General features: G+C 41.9%; 1 protein-coding gene across 6 annotated transcripts in view; it reads right to left on the reverse strand.

Annotated features, from left to right (window-relative positions):
- Window positions 1-19,447, reverse strand: part of coro2aa (coronin 2Aa) — a 50,481-nt gene that overhangs the window by 25,961 nt on the left and 5,073 nt on the right. For 2 of the 6 annotated variants that reach the window (XM_080881443.1, XM_080881444.1), the window contains exon 2: window positions 9,997-10,420. The exons of 3 other annotated variants lie outside the window; for them this stretch is intronic. The gene's annotated coding sequence lies outside the window, so the exon portion shown is untranslated. Of the gene's footprint in view, window positions 1-3,147; window positions 3,584-9,996; window positions 10,421-19,447 lie in introns of those variants that run through there. One more of the 6 variants, XM_080881442.1, reaches the window with a different exon arrangement.

Genomic DNA, 19,447 nt, shown 5'->3' on the forward strand with positions numbered 1-19,447 from the left:
TTATTCATCAGGACTTCTGTGACAGGCTTTATGTCTGGCAAAATAAAATAAAATTTAATTAAAAAAAAAAGAGGAGATGCAGTCTTTTTTGTCAGAGGGAAATTTATTTTAGTCTGTGAGCAGGGAGTCACAGCGGTAACCGCATTAAGGGGGCTGTAAAAACAGTCATGAAACTAAACTGAAAACACAGATATGACTCTTTAAAAAAAAAAAAGATATATTGTACATCTGGTTTGTTCTGCCTGAGTTCTTTGTAGGTCTGTAGTTGTGTATACATCCTCTCCTAGAGACTGCCTTTTAAGCACCTCGTAAGTCATAACCACGTAGACTAGCAGCCACTCCTTTCTTTGACTAGCTTGGCACTGAGGGAGGGGTTTCACAGTCCAAAGTTCACTTATTGGTGCCCAGCCTCTAGCCTCCAAAATTCCTATGAGTATGAAATCAATTCCTCCCCTCTGCTGTCAGCAGTAATTCTCATCGAAACACGGTGAATCTTAAGAAAAAGAAGAAAAACAAGCGGGCACGAGCGCTGGCTTCTCAAACTGCAGATGTCGTGTTTTGCAAACGCTCAGAGTGAAATTCAAGACGAGGTATGTACAGGTGTGAGCACATGGCACACACAGACACGCGCGCACACACACTGAATCACTGTGTGCGCACGACTGAGCGACACACACCTCCCTTTGTTTAGACTAGGTGATATCATACACAGATGACAGCTTACAACCTCTCTCCTGTAATAGGATAACAGCCACAGTGATAATCCTGGAGCCGCTTCAATGCAATGGAGCGCACATGTGAGCAAGTATGAAAAGATGGGCCAGGATATGTCCACCTGCCTCGCTGCGTTTACCTGGAGATATCCTCACAATCACACACACACACACACACACACACACACACACACACACACACACACACACACACACACACACACCACTATCTCCAAACCATCTCAGTTTCTCTTTCATCAAAACTGTGTCTGACCTCCCAGCACGATTTATGGATACTTTGGACGCCAGGTACGTTCAGAGTCCTTTTCTCCTGGCGAGCAGTTTTACAGGTGTATGAACTCACGTAGAGACAAGAGTGAACTAATGATTAACGTATACGGTATTCGGATGAACAGGGCGTGGATGGTCCGACTGAGAGCTCAAAAAACAGGGCAAAAAAACAGATTAATGGGAGTTTCGTTGTAGGGTTTCCATTATTTTAATTCAAAATATTGACAGAAATGGAGCTGATGTGGCAATGAGATCCACTTTTCCCATTTTTCTTTTACACCTCACCCATTTTTGTGAAAGTATCCCCCCTCTTCCCCTCTCTTACCCCCACCCCCAGCCTTGTTCTTCTGGAGGTTTCTTCCTGTTAAAAAGGACTTCTTCCTTCCCGGTGTTGCCAAATGCTTGCTCATAGGGGGTCATTTGATTGTTGGTGTTTTCTCCATTTTATTGTGTCTTTACCTTACAATAAAAAGCACCTTGAAGTGAGCGTTTATGTGATTTGGTGTAAGATTTAATCGAACATGGAGAGCTTGTGTGTTGTTCTGCAGTTTTCTGGTAATCTTTTTGCAGTTACGATAACCCTGCACTTTGAGAAAACAGCCGCTGTGCTAAAATGAAGGTCAAGAGACAAACTTGATTATCAGACAGATCTGGTTATCTGTTCTTTAGGTTATAAAAGCTTAAATGCAACCAAACACCTCCCACTGATCCTGGACTGCCGGTAAAATTGCAAGTGCGTGTATTTTGTGTTTGTGTGCGTGTCAAAGAAGAAAGCCTCCGTAAATAAATGGTGCTTTTTCAGTCCTGTCGACCACTCAAAGCACTTTGCACTCCAATCTGCATACACAGCACTTCTCTATCACTAATCCATACTGATGAAGGAAGTCTTTAGGGTCAGTAACTCACCCAGGGATACTTTGGAAGGTTGGTGGGTCGATCCCAGGCTCCCGTAGTCCTGATACAACTTCTCCCGAAGTAATCAGTTTGAAATCCATGTTTACACTTTCAGGACTTTTTTTCTTTTTATCCTACCTTCAGAGTTCAGGGTTTGTTTAAAACATGGAAAGAAGATATGAGATGCTATCACTGATAGGAAATAAGACCAAAACTGTAACTCTCTAAAGTGACAGTGCAAAGATGAAGCAAAACAAACTCCACCCAGCCACGTACCAGACATCATAGTGAGCAGGTACTGCATTAACACAAGTCTGCCCTTAAGAGTTTTCCATTAGTTCCCGGCTGGAGAGAGAGCGCACAGCTCACGCGGTGAACATCCATTAGCTCCTGAAGGACATCCATATGTAACGTAATTTGCAAGACAATAAGATACAAATCACGGCGCACTTATTTCCTAAGAAGACTCACTATAAGCTGAAACAAGACATGAGATGATGACACAATCAGCCGGTCAGGGTTTCACCACAAATCAACAAGCAAAGTTTCCTAAGAACTCCCCGAATTGTTTGATCGTATCCCAGCAGAGTCTTACAGTTTCCCCACTCGGGACACTCGTGTGAATAAATCAGGACTGCCGGCTTAATGAAAAGACCTCAAAAAGACTGAAATCCAAACCAGAAGACGCATATTTCAGTGAATGGGAGTGTTTTGAATCTGTGAGCTGAAATAACTTTACTGGGATGTTAGCTGATGATGATGTCATTTTTACAACAACTCTGGGACAGCTTCCGACGTTTTTTTTTTTAAATCCTCAGCAAAAAACTGAAAATATCTCCACACTTACGGTAGCAAATGAGAGCTTATATGTCCGATCTCGGGGCTGTAGGATAATTTACTAAAAGAGCACAAGTGCAGTCACATTAAATGTGAGCTGCTGTGGAAATTCAGATTCAGAGTCAGTCTGCAGAACGGTTTTTGTTTCATCTTGTTCAAGTCTGTCTTATTGATGTGCACTCAACAGTCCTGAGTTTAAAGCTTCGGGGGGGAAATGGCGAGCACGCACACACACACACACACACACGCATGGAGGTCTAAAGAATAAAACGGAGATCAATACGCGAATGTCAAACTGCAGAGACCGATCAGAGGGAGCAACACCCACATGGAGGGACAACACGGATGAAAAAGGCTCACTTGAGTCAGGGGGAGAGCGAAGGAGGTGAGGTGGGAGTTCAGCAGTACTCACCCTGTCGAGTAAGTTGTCACTGGTGGAAGAAGCAGCACCAGCAGCAGGGAAGAGGGAAACAGTTGATCTCTGTCTTCAGTGACAAGCCAAATCAGAAAAAGACAAAAACAAACAAAACAAAACAAAACAAAAAAAAAACTACAATCACTTCTTTTTCTTTATCCTAGCTTCATGGACCAGTGCTGCTGCTGTTGTGATTACTTTCCCCACACGCGTGTGAACATAAACACACCACGAAACCCAGTCCAAAAAGATCTTACAGTCCCTCCTGCACTCAAGCTCTTCTTCTTTGATGTGCACAATCAACACAAGCAGTCTAGTCAGCGACGACAGACAGTATGTGTGTGTGCACCATGAAGCCCAGAGCGTGTGTGAACAAGCAAGGAGCGAGCGCAGGAGTGTGTACACTCCCCGAGAGGGAGGTGACTGCACAGAGAGAGAGAGCGAGGGGGAGTGAGAGACAGCAGGTAATCTCACTCCCTCTCCTTCCTCGAGTGCCACTCCCTCCAGTCACTCCTCCGCAGCGTTTGCTCAATCAGGATTTCTCACTCTCGTAACTGCAAACGCTCATCTTTAACCCTGTTGCTCAAAATAAAAAAAGAAACGATCTACTCGCCAGATTTGTTTTGTTTACATGTAAAGGTAGTGAAATAACACGTATATGTGGATTCCTAGAAACTCTGACCGGAGTATCTCTGAGACGAGGCTCGGTTCACACACAAGTGATTCAAAGTTCTTCAGAAAAAACGCGCTTGGCAGGTTTTTCAAACTCCGTAAAGGAAATACAATGAAAGCAGGTGGTGAAAACGTCCATACGGCTGAGGGGTTTAAAATAAGCATGAATGTAGGAATACTTTCACCAAATGTCTTTGCAAAGGGAGCCTAAAAAGAACAGATAATATTTTTAGGAAGTGGTTTGCTCAAGCATGAGGAACTGAGCCATACTTGCTGACAGCAGTTATTTTTAAACTGTGACCAAATTTCCCTGCAATGTTTTCTCCAGGTTCAGGTTTACTTGTGATTGTTTTCAGTCTTGCTGCAATTTACAGATGTTCCCTAAAAGCCTCACAGGCAGGTAGTCGGTGCTCTAGACTGAACAACCTTTAGCCAAAATATGAGAACCGCTAATCCAAACTATGACAAACTGGATGCTCCACCTATTCGGATCACGAGTACTACTCCGAGTTAGTTGGAAGCAGATCAGTGGAACAGTTGCTGAGAAAACTGAAGCACCGACTGGAAAATCCGAATTTAGGGTAGGAGTAGTTTCTGCCGTTACATTTTACTGCCAAATATTGTTGACATCTTCATGAAAAAATATTTTTAAAAATGATTTTATTGTCCTGTATACGGCAAACAGGAGCTGGAAAGCTTCACATTTCAGAAGATGGAAGAAGTAAATATGTGGAATTTGATCATAATATACTAATTAGCTTTTAATCAGCTGGTCGATTGATCCAAGTCACATTTTTAGTGGTGATTCCCAAAGACATATTAGCTGAAAGCCTGGAATATTTGGGCATGGTGTGCAGTACATCCTTAAAAACAACAAAACACCAACAGTATCTGGAAGTCATATCTTTTAAGGAATAGGACATAATCTGGCAAAGATCTGACACAGGACCTAAGAGATGCTTCTGTACCTTCAGTTCATCAATCTACTGTATGGGATCATCTTGACAGAGAACAGAACAAAAGGCAGCCAGCTTCCAAAGATGAGCTTTAAGTGTCCTTCAAGAAGCCCAGAGAACTATTCCTGAAGACTATTTAAATACTTCTGAGAAAGCTTACCTACAAAAGTTCCAGCTGTGTTCAAGAATAAAAGTGACTTTCAGGTTGGTTAGGCTTGTCCCCACTCTGTATGTTTTCACACGTTTCATCAAATCAGTGCACCCATTTCCTATTTTCCTAACAAAACAAAAAAATAAAGGGTGGGTTAAAACTTAAGCAAGGTACAGTGCATAAAACGTATGCTTCGTATCGTCTCTTTGTCTCTTCCTCTACGATTTCTGATCTGACAAAGAGAAAAATGTAAAACTATATACTAAAAAGTGATGTAAACTATTTTAAGTGAAGATTTAAAATGTGGGTCCATCTTCAGGAACAAACACAGCACCAGCTCGGCTCCTCACCATTAGCCGACTCATATATTCACACCGATTAAGCCAGATGTTCTCCGCTACAAAAGCGCCAAACTAATATTTCCTGTTAGCGTAATAATCTGTGACAGCCCCTCTCAAACCTTCTGTTCTCTGTGATCTTCAGCCTGCATCAGATATCAGATCGGCTGCATTTTGGGCAGAATGCCAAGCTGCTACAAAAGTCCTTTCAACCGTTCACATGGCTTCAGCTGGACCGTCGAGTCAAAGTGAACCATTATGTAATGGCACATTAGCAGCACATGCTAGGATAACAGGTCGATATGAGGATGGGGTGAGAGAAAGGGGGCGAAAAAAAAAAAAAAAAAAAAAAAAAAAAAAGGAGTTGTCCACTGGCAACTGGCCTTCACAGAGGGGCTGGTCAGTCATTGTTACCACAGAAACCTGAGCTCCTGCACGTTAGCTGTAATGGGAGGAAGTGTTCAGAATACGACTGTTTACTTTACCTGCAGTAAGGTAGGATTTGGCCATGTGTACACATATTTAATGCTTCAATCTTGCCTTTCTGATTGAAGATAGCAGATGGTTTTTAATCTTCTCCATTAATCTTCTCTCTTCTTTATTATCAGCAACCGTTTACATAAATGTCTGTCCTATGTACAGTTTTCTCCATCCACTGCTGTCCTACCTGCATAAATGACTGAATGACAGTAACAATACTATTATGTAGCAGAGGTGGGAATCCCCACATAGCCCAAGCATCACAATACTTCCGTCACGACACACATTTTGCGATATGCTGAGTACTGCATATTGCGATTTATCACCTTTTTTCAAAATGCAAATTAGGTCCTCAGAGCTAAACTTTGTGAATATCTGATCTATCCAGTGCTGAAAAATTAGAGTGCCAAGCATACTAGCATGCCACTAAATCCTGCCACAAATGTTGCTATAAGTAGTCTGCTATCAGTCTGCTATTGAATGAGGTCAAGCTAGGGATTTACATACATTCAGTTTTTGATAGTACAGCAATCAACTCTGATAACTTGATGAAAATCACACGTTTCTAGAAATTTATATTTAAACAGACATTCTTACATCTCATAACCCTCCTGTTCTAAAGAAATATAAGTAGAATACAACCAGCAGGAACATGACAGCAACATGTTGACCATTAGTCTGCATTTATGAATTAGACACAATTATTTGCAAACCTTCGACAATCTCTCCAGAGTGATTGCAGTCAGTCACAGTATTTTAATTCATTTAAAAATACTGATATAGGCGTTTCTGTTATCAATACAATATCCCCACACAAAATGTGATACCGTGCGGTTTCGATTGCTATCATACGGTAGCGCAATTTAAATGTTACTAAAGGCAAATACTTTTTCCTATATTTATTATTTTAATGAATAAAGTGAATCCAGTCTGCCTCAAGCAAAAAAAAGAACAAGTGAAAATATTAAAAGCATTTTTTTGTGCGTGTTATGATTTTTAAACCAAAACTGAATCTACAACAGAAAAATCAAGAATCTCGTGTTGTCAGCATTGTGTAGCAGCTTGTGCATGATTGTACATGACAGGACAGATTGCAACAGAAACAAGATTACCTCATTACTTTAACTGACAGATGGAAAAGTGTAGGTGTGTAAGGTAGCTTTGTTATTCTAAGCATCTGCATTGGCACAACTCCATTTCCACACAGCTAGCTGACAGTTACACATGACTGATGGTAAAAAAAAAAAAAAATGCTTCAGGTAACGATCAGCATGACATAGACTCAGCAAGACTTCTAAGCTTATATGTGCCCAGAGGTGCAATAGGTCCCACTGTAGTCCTAAGACTGGACAACAAGTAGAATTTTGTAACTAATTAGCATGATGCTAATTAGCCATTGGATTCATGTTGCTAATGCTAGTAAGCAACTAGCTAGCCAATTAAACACATTTTGCTAGAGTTTCCAAGTTTAAAGATACCATTCCTTGAAATGGGGGAAAACAGAATGATAAATGCATACAAACCCTGCTATATTAAGAAGGTAGTGCACACAATGAATGAGCTGCCATAAGTGCAACACTTGGCTAGCATTATGCTACAGTCAAGCCATGGAAAACAGTGGTGAGAGACTGAAATGATCAAAATTATTATGACCATGTGCAATAACCTTTTGATTTTGCAAAGTAACCCATCAGCACACACCAACTCGCACTGATTGCAACAGTCTGTCCGCATTTATAAATTAGATGTCAATTATTATTTGCAAATCTTTAACAATCTTTAAGCGTGAACTGATTGAAGCAAGACTGAATTAGTCAAGTTGGACCGAGTTTGTTTGAAGTTGCCTTCCACCAGGTGACTCGTGCAATCACCTTGTGATCAAAAGTTATTACCTAGAGATTGAGCTGACTGGAGAGTCATTACGTTCCTAATGTAATGACTGGCATGTGTAAGCATCAGATTAATGTAGGTTAAAGGTGGAGGTAATTTTTGAACCATTTCAGACAAAGTTTAAGTCATGGCAATATATTTCACAAGCCAATCAAACGTTTTGCACCTAAACCATTTATCTTCATAGCAGAAGATACCTTGTACTTAACTTCATCTGTAACATAGAAGAGAGAAGAGAAGTATGCACTTGTTGGACACACACATGCCGCGACACTACTGATAAAGCTCTAAAACGCTGCAAACACATGTCCCCCAAATACACAACAAAGTCCAACGGTCACAGTGTCTCTGAGATAAGACTCAGAACACAAACTGGTGAAAGCATGAGAAGCTGCTGGCTCATCAGGGGCTGCTGTTTGATCACAGAGAGAAAGCGGGAAAACTAACCCTAACATTAGCAGTGATTCTCACATTGACCTCTTAAAAACTAAAACCTACAGCGGAAGAACAGAATTATTACACAAATAGTGAAAAAAATTTAATAACAAGTCTACTAATTACTGGGCGACTGGAAGATATGTCTAAAACTTTTCAAGCCAGTTTCACTTTGCCAAAAGGTGTGTCAAGGATATCAACCAGACAGACAGAGCTCGAGAGATTTGCCAGTATCACCGTGTACCCTGTCACCTCCTTATCACTACAGACAACTGTGATTTACAACACATACTGGAAGCCCTGGATCCATTTGTTGTTACCTTCTGTATTTCCTTTCATTAAGCTCTTGGCTATGATTAAAGCTTGTCATTTTGACTCTGTGTGTGTGTGTGGCAATTATCAATAAGCACAGGGCAAGAGTCCTAAAAGCTTGTGGCTCCTTCCAAAGAGCTTAAACCAGAAGCTTTCCCTCTAATCTCAACTCACACAGTGGCAGGTTAATAACTAGCTGCTGTGAGAAAATAGGCCAGACCCTTTGACACCGCAGACACACAGTGACCTTCCCTTCTTTACTTTGTCATTGCTGATTAGCTGTCTGACTGTGTTTTGGCTGTAAAACATCTGGTTTCAGTGCCAGTCCTGTGTTTCGCCTCAGTGTCTTCACTCCTAGAGTACGTTTGGGGTTGCTTTTTTTTTTTTTTTTTTTTAAAAAATACAGAAATTGTATGCCAACTGAGCAAACACTGCATTCCAGCTCAAATACAGGTGCAGTCAGTAATTCAATTGTATTGGAGCTATTGAAGCCCAGTGTACACAGAAGCCTACATTGCAGACAGATTCATTTACACGGGTCCACCTGAAAACAAATAAATGAGAGGCTGGTCATTTTGGATGTCACCAATGTATTGGTGAGGACTCAGCACCGCATCAGAGAAAAGCAAAGTCTTCCTTTCCTTATTTTCCCCTGATCCTCGTAGATTTGCATGTCACCTTGTGCTCTGGTTTTTCTGCTTCACTTTGCAAATGAGAAGCCACACCTGCCTGGATAAAAATAAAATACTGATTGAATAAAGTAGCCACATGGTCCGTGCAGTGAAAACGCTGAAAGAGTGAAATCATAACGAGGCAAGCGTACGACCAGCAAGTGAAGTTAAATATATCTGATTCCCAACAATCAGGGGCACACTGGTATGATTCAGGCGATGAGAAGATAACGAAAATACCTTTCTAGCTGTCTGGTTCAGTGTCAGTACATGTAACGAGTCAAGCATTCAGGTGTTTGTGCAACAGAAACTATTTAGAGTTTCAGTAATTCCCCTTTTTTGGGGGAAATAGCAAAAATGTTGTTATTTTAAGAGTTTTTTTTAGTTTTGAAGTTTGCTGAATAGTCAGGTATGACATCAGGTTTTAAATCCGTCGTCAACAATCCAGTTTTTAAAAACGCACAAGACGCAGCACGAGTATCAAGTTTAAGATCAGAATCTGTTCCTGTCTCAACAAACTAAGGTGTGACTAACTATGCTGATGAAAATCATGGGGGTATGAATTGTCAGCACGAGTCTAAACCTGGGAAACATGTCCAAATTTTTGAGTCTATTTCCAGCCGCTCAATCAAGAAGCAAATCTGTCTTTCTAGAGCAGGGGTAGGCAACTCCAGGCCTCGAGTGCCGGTGTCTTGCAGGTTTTAGATATCGCCCTGGGTCAACACACCTGAATCAAATGATTAGTTCATTACCAGGCCTCTGGAGACGAACAGCATCTGAAAGCATGTCCGTAAGAAAAATCAAGCAAACGTTTGACACACTGACACAAGACCTGAGAGGTGCATGTTGCCCATCAGCTGATTTATTGTTTGCTGAAGCCTCGTTAGAAATGGTTTCAACATCTCAGGCTCTCCAAGATATGGAGGCCTATCTGCCCTCACCACACTCCCTGCCGGTGGCTGATGCCCTCAGACGTTGGTGCGTTGGTGGTTCTTGGTGTCTGGGCGCTCATGTATGTACCGGCTAACTCCTGGTGGCCGCTTGGCGGGGCCTGGTGCCTGTGGCCTGGCTGGGCCCCTTCTGGGAGGTGTGGCGCCCTCAGGCCTCTGGCCCTGAGGGTCGGTCCCCTCTGGCACAGCTGGCTGCCGGTAGAGCCCGCGGGCACGTCACTGCAACCCCCCTCTGGCCTCTGCTCCGTGGCTGCTTAGCTCTTCTCTGGCAAGGTTGCCCCCCTGGTGGTCCTCCTTGGGTCCTCGTACTCTGGGTCCTCTGGATTTTCTTTTTTTTTTGTTTGTTTGTTATATTTTGTCTTTCTTTCTTTCTCCCTGTCCTATCCCCCAGTCATGTCAGTCCCGTCTGTAACAACTGGAAATAAAATAAAATAAATACATAATTATAAAAAAGGTCAATCAAATGGACCAATATGGCAAGGCCATGATGATCCACTTGGTAAAGTAAATCCGCTTGGCATCTTTTTTGGCCTTCAGACAACAATTCTGATGGCTAAAGATCCAAACGGGACAAGCAAAAAAAACAAAAAAGAAATGGTTTCAGTGGAAGTGTGGCTGTCATGACGTCATTCTTAAGGATGGGAGACACGGAGAAAAGGCTGAGGTACGATAATTAACACAGGAACTACAGTGAAATCAGTTGCAACAGGTCTGATGGAGTGACGATTACTGAAGAAATTTGTAAAGTACTGTCATGCAATATCGTATAGAAAGCAGCTGACTGGCGACTGTTTCATTTTTCAGCACGGCAATGATCCCAAACAGTGCGGTAAAAGCATGAAGAGATAGAAAAAACACACAATGATGCACTAACAGTCATGGATTGGCCTCCCCAGAGCCTGGACCTACATCATTGAATGATGTAGGATCCGTCATTGGATCCTACATCATTGAAGCAGTGTAGGATCATCTTGACAGAGAACAGAAGAAGAAGAAGAGCTTTGAATGTTCTTCAAGAAACCTGATGAACTATTCCTGAAGACCATTTAAAGAAATGACAAGAAATCTGCCAAAGAGAGTTCAGGCTGTGTTGAAGAATTTCATTGTATGTTTCAATAAATCACTGCACTGATTTCCTGTTACCTTAGCAGAATCTAAAGAAATGACAGATATACCCTTGCATAAGACTTGTGTATATTAAGTGATTCAGGTATTTAATCACCAGCTGGAAACTTGCTCTCTGTAGTTTGAGTAACACCTTTAATCCCATACTGTCAGATGGCTGCTTTAAGAACATTGTGTGATAGTGATCTCACCTCCAGTTGGCCGAAATCTAACGTGAATAATTTGTTTGCATGCCTGTGCAGCACGCCTCATTCTTTCACGTCTGATTCACTCCAAAATCTCCATTAACACATCTGTTTGAAACAATTCCCATTCAGTGATATCACAGCTACACTACCTGCTTACATCAACTTTGGCACGAAGCAGGGTTTGTAAAAACCAATGGACCACGAAGTTGTTGGAAAAGCATTCAAACCATGTACTGTTACTCATTTTATAGATCACGAAGCATGTTGAAATCCGTTATTCATCCCGATTCATCTACAGGCACCTCTCTCAGTTGTCGCACATGTAAGCCAACTGTGAGGATCATAGAAACGGTATATAAAGCGAGATTCTGGATTTGACAACCAGGAAAGAAAATCGCTTTTTTTCCCTTAACTTTCATTAAGAGATTTAGCTGGAAATGGTCATACTGCATGCAACGCATGACGATCACGTCACAGACAGGCAGTCAGAGCAGTTACAGTTGAACTTCTTTCCATCTGTTGATTTCCCAGAAAGGCATCTGTAATTTCTTAGGAAGGCTCCTGAAAACATCCGTGTAATCTGATACTAACTAAGTGTTCAAGTCATCTCTGTGTCTCAAACCCCAGCCTGGTTCAGTCACCACTCCCATTGTCAATAGTTACCTAAAGAGTCGACCTGTTGTATTGTAGTGACTAATAATAAGCTTTAGCTCCATCACATTTAGTTATTGGGTATTATAACTCTCCTAAAACGAGAGTGAGTGTTAGTATTGGCCCAGTCTGTGCCTACACTAAGCAGCTGTCCTGTGCCTGAGACATTTTACTGTGACCCTTCCTCCGTCTGCTCTGATTGGTCAGTTTGTGCACAAAAATGAGGCATTGGTTACATATGGTTGCTTTTCGTGAGTAAAGCCTCTGCCCTCTAATAGTTGGCAGCTTTGTCCCACCCCAATGGGTGACGTCATGGCGAACAAGCCATTTTTTCTATATACATGGTCCCTGTTGCTCATGTCTACTTAATAATGAAAGTGAAGTGAGGAGTGAGTAGTGGCTTTACTTTAAGGTGTGCCACATTAGCTGCACAGCAGACATGATGCACATGCTTTACATAATAGCACAGATACTAAGTTACTACTTAAGTTACTTGTCTTTGCAAACCTTTTACAGACATAAAAATAATATAGAACACAAATCACCACAAGAGTTTAAAATCCAGAATCATACTGGCTTAATTTGTGGTCTGGTAGCCGTTTCTTAAGCAAACTGCAGGGATGAAGTGTTTTTGGCTTTTTTCAGGACAGAAACAGCACTATTTGCTGTAAATGGTTATATTTATATGAATACATCGATGCCTTTTACCTCTTATTTTCAGATGGGACACATTAAGCGTTTCCATGTCTGTTTACAATAAATAAAATAAAGTACATAAAACGTCGCCAAGTGACCTAGATCTCAGCTGTGCGAGGAGCCGTTTCATTGAGAAACTGCAGGCCTATTAAAATATTAATCACATTATATGGCTGGTTATAAGCACACATCGTGTCACATCACAGAATAGAGACAAGTGTGTGTGTGTGTGTGTGTGTATCCTTGAGGGAGTGTCTTTTTATCTTATATCAATTATAACTAAGTAAAGCTGTTTTGCAGCCAGCTGGTGATGTTTGCAGTGAAAACTCCTGACAGAGTTAAAAATATTCTACATCAAAGGGAGAAAAGTGGGAAAAAATGTGCACCAAATTAGGTTGGATGTTCTAAAATTAGTCTAAGAGGACCTTTTTATGAGAATTAATAATTTATTTTATACACATAAGGAATATTAAATGACAAGATGGCTAAAGCATGATTCATTATTCAACAAAGGCAATGAGCTGGTCTGATTAGAGCACACCAAAGAAGTTACAAGGATCCTCATCATGTAGATTAATAGTGTTGAGGAGCTTAGCAGCAGCTAGAGGCCATCCATCCACTTTATCCATAGTAACTGTAGTCAAGGTGAGCTTCACTTTCTGAGACTCCAGGGGATTGGCTTGCTATTATATAGGCTCACCCTCTCTGTATAAACAATACACAGACAGCGTACAGCCACAGTGTACATCCTGCTGTCGAGCAAAACGAGGCCACAGCAAATCACATCACGCCCATTAGCTAACTGCATTAATGCACTGTGGCATGCAACATGACATGCTAGACTCAAATTGTCTGTGAAGCCTCAAACCAAACATTAGCTAAAGAAATGCACTTATACATGGTTTTGTGAGTAGTCTTCAGCTAAAAGCTAATGCTTAACCCAACTATAACATGCTCACTAAGTCATTATATTAGCAGGCTAACATAGTCATACTAGCGCTAATGAAGTAAACTGGCAACAGATCGGATATACCTCTGCAGGCCATAAACTAAAGTAGGCCACTTCACACAATTAACTTAGAGTTTATACAGTCATGTGGAAAAAAATGTTCACAGGACTCTCTGCAGTTTGGTGATAAATTAAGTATACCCAATGATTTAACCTTTAACAGCAAGAACTGGCTTCACACGTGACTCTATAACACTTCGGTATACAGAGAGGTTCATGGTCCACTCAGGGACTGCAAGGTACTGAGGTCCTGTGGCTGGAAAACAACCCCAAATCATCACCCCTCCACCACCGTGCTTGATGTTTGGTACGAGGCATTTATGATTACGTCGAGGGGGGGGGGGGTTGGTTGTTTTCCCCAAACATGCCACTGTGCAACATCTCCACTTTTGTCTCATCTGTCCAAAGTACATTAATCCAGAAATCTTGTGGTTTGTTCAGATGCTGTTTTATAAACCTAAGCTGCCGTGTTCTTTCTAGACAGAAGAGTCTGTCTCCTAGCGAATCTTAAATAAAACGCACTGCAGCGTGTTCACATGTAAAAAGACAATTATTTTTACCCAAATTGGAGAGGCCAGTTCATACCTTACAGGCTGTGTCATCTTCATCATAAGGATAAAAAAAAAAAATAATGGTTTTCCCCTAAATACAAATGTCTTTGGCAAAAACTGATCAATCTTGGCTCTTTTGATAGGAACAGATGCCAAACCCTGCCCTGAGACATCATAAAGAGAAAAGTACTGCTCCCAGTTGGCAAAGAGTGCTGGCTCAGTGCAGACAGAACCAGGCTAAAACATGGTTTATTCAGGCACGGTAGAATAAATGATCTGGCTGTAACATGAGACCTTTAAGAAAAGACAAAAGCGATCAGAATTTAAATGCCTGTGCCAAGTTTTATGGCAATCCATGTGTTAGCAGACTTTTCACTGCCAAACCACATGTAAATCAGGCAACAAATGCACGGCCAGTTTGTTTATCCATTAACACAGAAAGTCATCCAGCAGTTGCTGAAATATTTTTGTCTGCACACAAAAATGTCAGTCTCGTGCCTCGCTGCAAGTATAAATAACAGTATGTATTCATACACACAATATACCGTATTTTCACAACCATAAGGCGCACTTAAAAGTCTTAGATTTTCTTCAAAAAGTGCGGCGCGCCCTATAGCGCAGTGCGCCCTATAGCGCAGTGCGCCCTATAGCGCAGTGCGCCCTATAGCGCAGTGCGCCCTATAGCGCAGTGCGCCCTGCGTGTTGTAAGGAGGACGTAGTAGAGAACACCATGAGAACGCTAAAGGGTGAAGTGTGTGCGTTGACTTTATTGCACATACCTGTATAAAAGAACAGGTATGTGCGTTATGCAGGACATCGTTGTTTTAACAACCCTGAAAATGGCAAAGAGACACGCTTACGAAGCACAGTTTAAACTGAAGGCCATCAGCTACGCGGAGGAACATGGAAATCGAGCAGCGGCGAGAGAATTTAAGATTAATGAATCGATGGTTCGCAAGTGGAGGAAGCTGGAAAACAAGCTCCGGCAGGTCAAGAAGACGCAGCTGAGTTTCCGCGGACATAAGGCGATCATCGAGCAAAGAACGAGCGGGAGAAGCGTTTCGACGGTCACCATTCGGCTAAAAGCAGTTTCACTTTCACTTTTTATGAAACGGTGCCATTTTTCCATCCGGACCAGGACTACGGTAGCGCAGCAACTTCCAGCGGATTATAAGGAAAAGCTGGCCATCTTCCGCTCCTACTGCAGCAAACACATCGGCGACAAACACATCCAGCGATGGATAACCGATGGAGACCACAGTTTAACCAAGAGTGGAAACCAGCGCCGGGCGAGTTACGCCACAATTTGCCAATGGATTGTAGATGCTTGGGCTAACATGTCTGCTGGCACTGTTGTTCGAGCTTTCGCGAAAGCCGGCATCATTTCCGAGGAGCCGCACGGCACGGAAAGTGACTCTGACAGTGAAGAAAGTGAACCTGGCATGTTTGATGAAGATTTAGCACAGCTGTTCAATTCAGACACAGAGGATGAGGACTTCGATGGGTTTGATTGATGATAAAAATGTGAGTACCAAACTTTGTTTTGCTCCTGCTTTATTTTTAAATACACACACTTGTATGCTTGTGTGTTGTTGATGATGACGATTACTGGTAATAAAAATGTGAGTAAGGTACCGAACTCAGGTTTGCTCCCGCTTTATTTTTAAATACGCATACGGTACTTGTATGCGCCCTATGATCCAGTGCGCCTTATGTGTGTGTGTTAAATACAGTAATGGCACACATAACTGAGACTGCGTCTTTTAGCACAGTGCGTCTTATGGTCGTGAAAATACGGTATATTTTTGAGTACACAGAGCCACTTATTCTAATCACCCTGTAAACTTATCTGTGGAAAGCAGTTGTCGGGTTTAATAAGCAAACATGGCATCAGAGACCAAGTCTGCAACTGTTCTAACAGTAATTTTCATGATGTGCAACTTTAAATCTCATGAACCAACAGGCTGAAACACCCACACACACACCTGTGTGTGTGTGTGTGTGTGGCCAACCACTCGTTATCATGAATAATAAATAAGACTCTGCTGACCCATCTGCTTCATGACTAAGAGCTGCCAACTTCAAAAACAACCGGAGCGCACGCTGCCTGAAGCAGCGGGGTTTTTATAAGTCCGACCAGAAGCTTCTGATCTTTATATGGGAATTCTTAAAAATGAAAAAAAAAAAGCACCAAACTAAACAAACGTGACCTTTAATCAAAACTTACTGATATTATACAGAGTTTCAGTAAATGCTTCAATGGGATGATCTTGAAAATCCTATGTTGCCTCATTCCTGAGTTATTGCATTCACAAACTTGGACAGCTGGCCACCTGTCCAGCGGGGTGACAGCGACACCCTATCAGCCTTTTACGGCTGAGGGGGAAAAAAAAAAAAACTACAGACAACTGTGGCAATCTGATAGCAACCAAAGCAACACAAGGAAGTTTTTGGTGCAACCTCATCCAGCAAGAGCCAGTAACCTTCAGGAACCACTGCCAACTGGTCAGGAGATTCATGTTTTTTCCCGCCAACCAGTGGCTGTGTCACAGCCAACATGGCAAACAATTCTCAAGCAATGTGCGCATGATGTCATCAGACGCCTCAATAGAACAACTACCAAAGAAACCGCATATAAACCCTTCAGGTGCTAACCAGCTGTTCACTCTGAAGCTTGGCCTGCAGTATTTTACTTGTACTGTGCACACATTTACTGACTCAGTCTATATTTTCTAAAATAATCCCCTCTCTGTTTGACCCACGTGGTGCCGGATAATCCCCAAACAGCTGTCATGTCAGAAACGTGCACGGCAACCTGCCACGACTGATCTGAGTGTCAGTGACGTAACAGTAAAAGAAAAAGAAGGTCAGGGTGGAAAGACAAACAAGACTTTCGAAGCCATTGTTGGAGGAGTCATTATGCCTGGCACTGTAAATGCCCTGCAGTGACAAACAGCAGACGACAGCTTGTTTAAGCGAAGTTTGTAGTCTTTGGGACAAAGACAGAGAGCTTCTGTGGTCACATGCACCCTCTCGATTTATATAAGAGCATTTTCGGGATTTTTAAACCATTGTCAGGACAAGTACAGTAATCTTCCCCAATATCCACCAGCAGATTGTTTACTAAAGCCCAATACTCTGCAGATTTTATTCAGTTTGACCGCCAGGCTGAAGCATCAAATGATGATCCACGAATACCAGACGACAACTCCCCGGTGATGAATCAACATAACAACTCAAAAATCTGGCTTCTGCTCACACTTCTCAAAAAAGACACCAAGAGAGAAGAGCGTTAAAATAAGGATTAACGTGCTTATCTCAGGTCCTGTGTTCGGTCGTTGCTGGATTTTTTTTTTCCCCCCCTATTTCTTAAAGACATGTCTTTCAGATACTGTTAATCTGCTATCGATGGATTCTTAGGCCTGCCCCTTCTTTTTTGTCTTCCATTTGTCCAGTTTCCTCAATTTTTTCTAAGGACACACTGCACACTGTTACAGAGAGTGACAGGTTTTTGGCTAATACCTCTTCGGGAATCACCTTAGTGCAAAAATACTACTTTGGGTCGGCCAGACTGTGATATCTATTTTCATGGATTCAACTAAAGAAATGGGAGTGAATTCTCTGACAGGCTGCTGGTAACAAAGTGCATAAAGATGCAATTTTAAATTGTTTTTTGCCATGTTGTCTGGTATGTGTAGACACAACACTGGTTCACCTGTGGAGTTACGTACTTTCTATGTTTGAATGAGTCACAGATCAGAATTAAGCGACTGAAAAAAGCTAATAAAGACTTCCTCTGAAAATGGTGAGATACAAGGACTGAACTGAACATGAGTGAAAAAGCAGCCAATGCCCAATGAAGAACTTTAGAAAACTATTGCTTAGGTGCACTTAAGAAAAATAAATCACCAGAAATTTGTGTTACTCTGAGTTTTTGAGGGCACACAATCTCCGAAGAAAGAACACTCAAAAGATTTCCACCTGTTAGAAAATCCTGGCAAAGACAGAATAAGTGCATACCAGATGTTTTATTGACAGTGTGAGAACAGCAGGATTAACTGAAAGAGGCCACAAGTACCGTGAAATCACTCTGACCCTGCCGGGCAGTGAAGCAGGCCTTCATTAGTTTTAGTGAAAACTGAACCACAGGAGGTGTGGCGGGGGCAGAGAGTAAGAGTCTTAAGGCCACGGGGGGCTTTGTTCTGGAGGTACAGTCATGTATGAGGCACCATTTATTGAGGACACAGGGTTCTCCAACATCACCTCAGGGCACAAAGTCGGGTCTGTAATGGCAACAGAGGACATGTGACATGAGCTGCTTCAGTTTCAGGGTTTTCCTCTTAATAAATCAGGGATGTAACCCTCAACAAAGAAAGTAAAAATGCATGATTGAGACAGACACACACACAATGCTGCAAAGACAAAACCATGCACAGCTACAATCCTGAACATTTAATGACTACAGTGACCATTGTTGAAGTTGTTTTTGCAGATTTATTACTTTTAAATGCTTAAAATCACTGAATCCCCAAAGAGCAACGTCCAGCCACTGAAGAACTGCAGCTGCTCCACGGGCCCCTGGAGGCTGGCTCCAAAAAGCTGAGTCCCAGTGGACTCCAAATGCCCAAATTTAGATAAAAAAATAAACATGTTACATAAGCAAAACATTTTACCCTCAATTGGTACAATTTTAAGCTTTTTTAAAACAAGATAGGTCATCGATGAAAATCAGATCAGTGAATTTAACACTACTAAAAATTAATTACATGATTCTCGCAACACATTTCTGATTAATTAATCTGTTTGTTCTTCCAGCTCTGTTACAACACATTTTTATATAATTTTTTTTTCTCTTTTAAAAACAGCTCATACTGGCTGCTAGATTTGCTTATCGATCTATCCAGCTTCTGCTGCTTGCCTGGGTCTGGGTTGCTAGGGCGCCCAGGCCCCCCTCTACACCTCTTCCAGCTTTTCCAGTGTGATACTGAGGTCTTTCCAAGCCAGCTGGGAGATACATGCCTTGCCTCACCCTGAGGCCTCCCACAGGTTACAGGTTACTGCTGGAAATGCAAACCAAGCTCTGGCTGCAGTCATACAGGGGACTAAATGGCCCGCAACAACAGGTTTGTCTTCACTTTATTGCACAACAGCAGCTTAACAGCCGCATATATCCAGCACAGATTTTCTAGCGCTCAGGTCATCGGGTTGATTCAAGGGCATGT

This window comes from Rhamphochromis sp. 'chilingali', assembly GCF_963969265.1.
Source record: "Rhamphochromis sp. 'chilingali' genome assembly, chromosome: 4".
NCBI lineage: Eukaryota > Metazoa > Chordata > Actinopteri > Cichliformes > Cichlidae > Rhamphochromis > Rhamphochromis sp. 'chilingali'.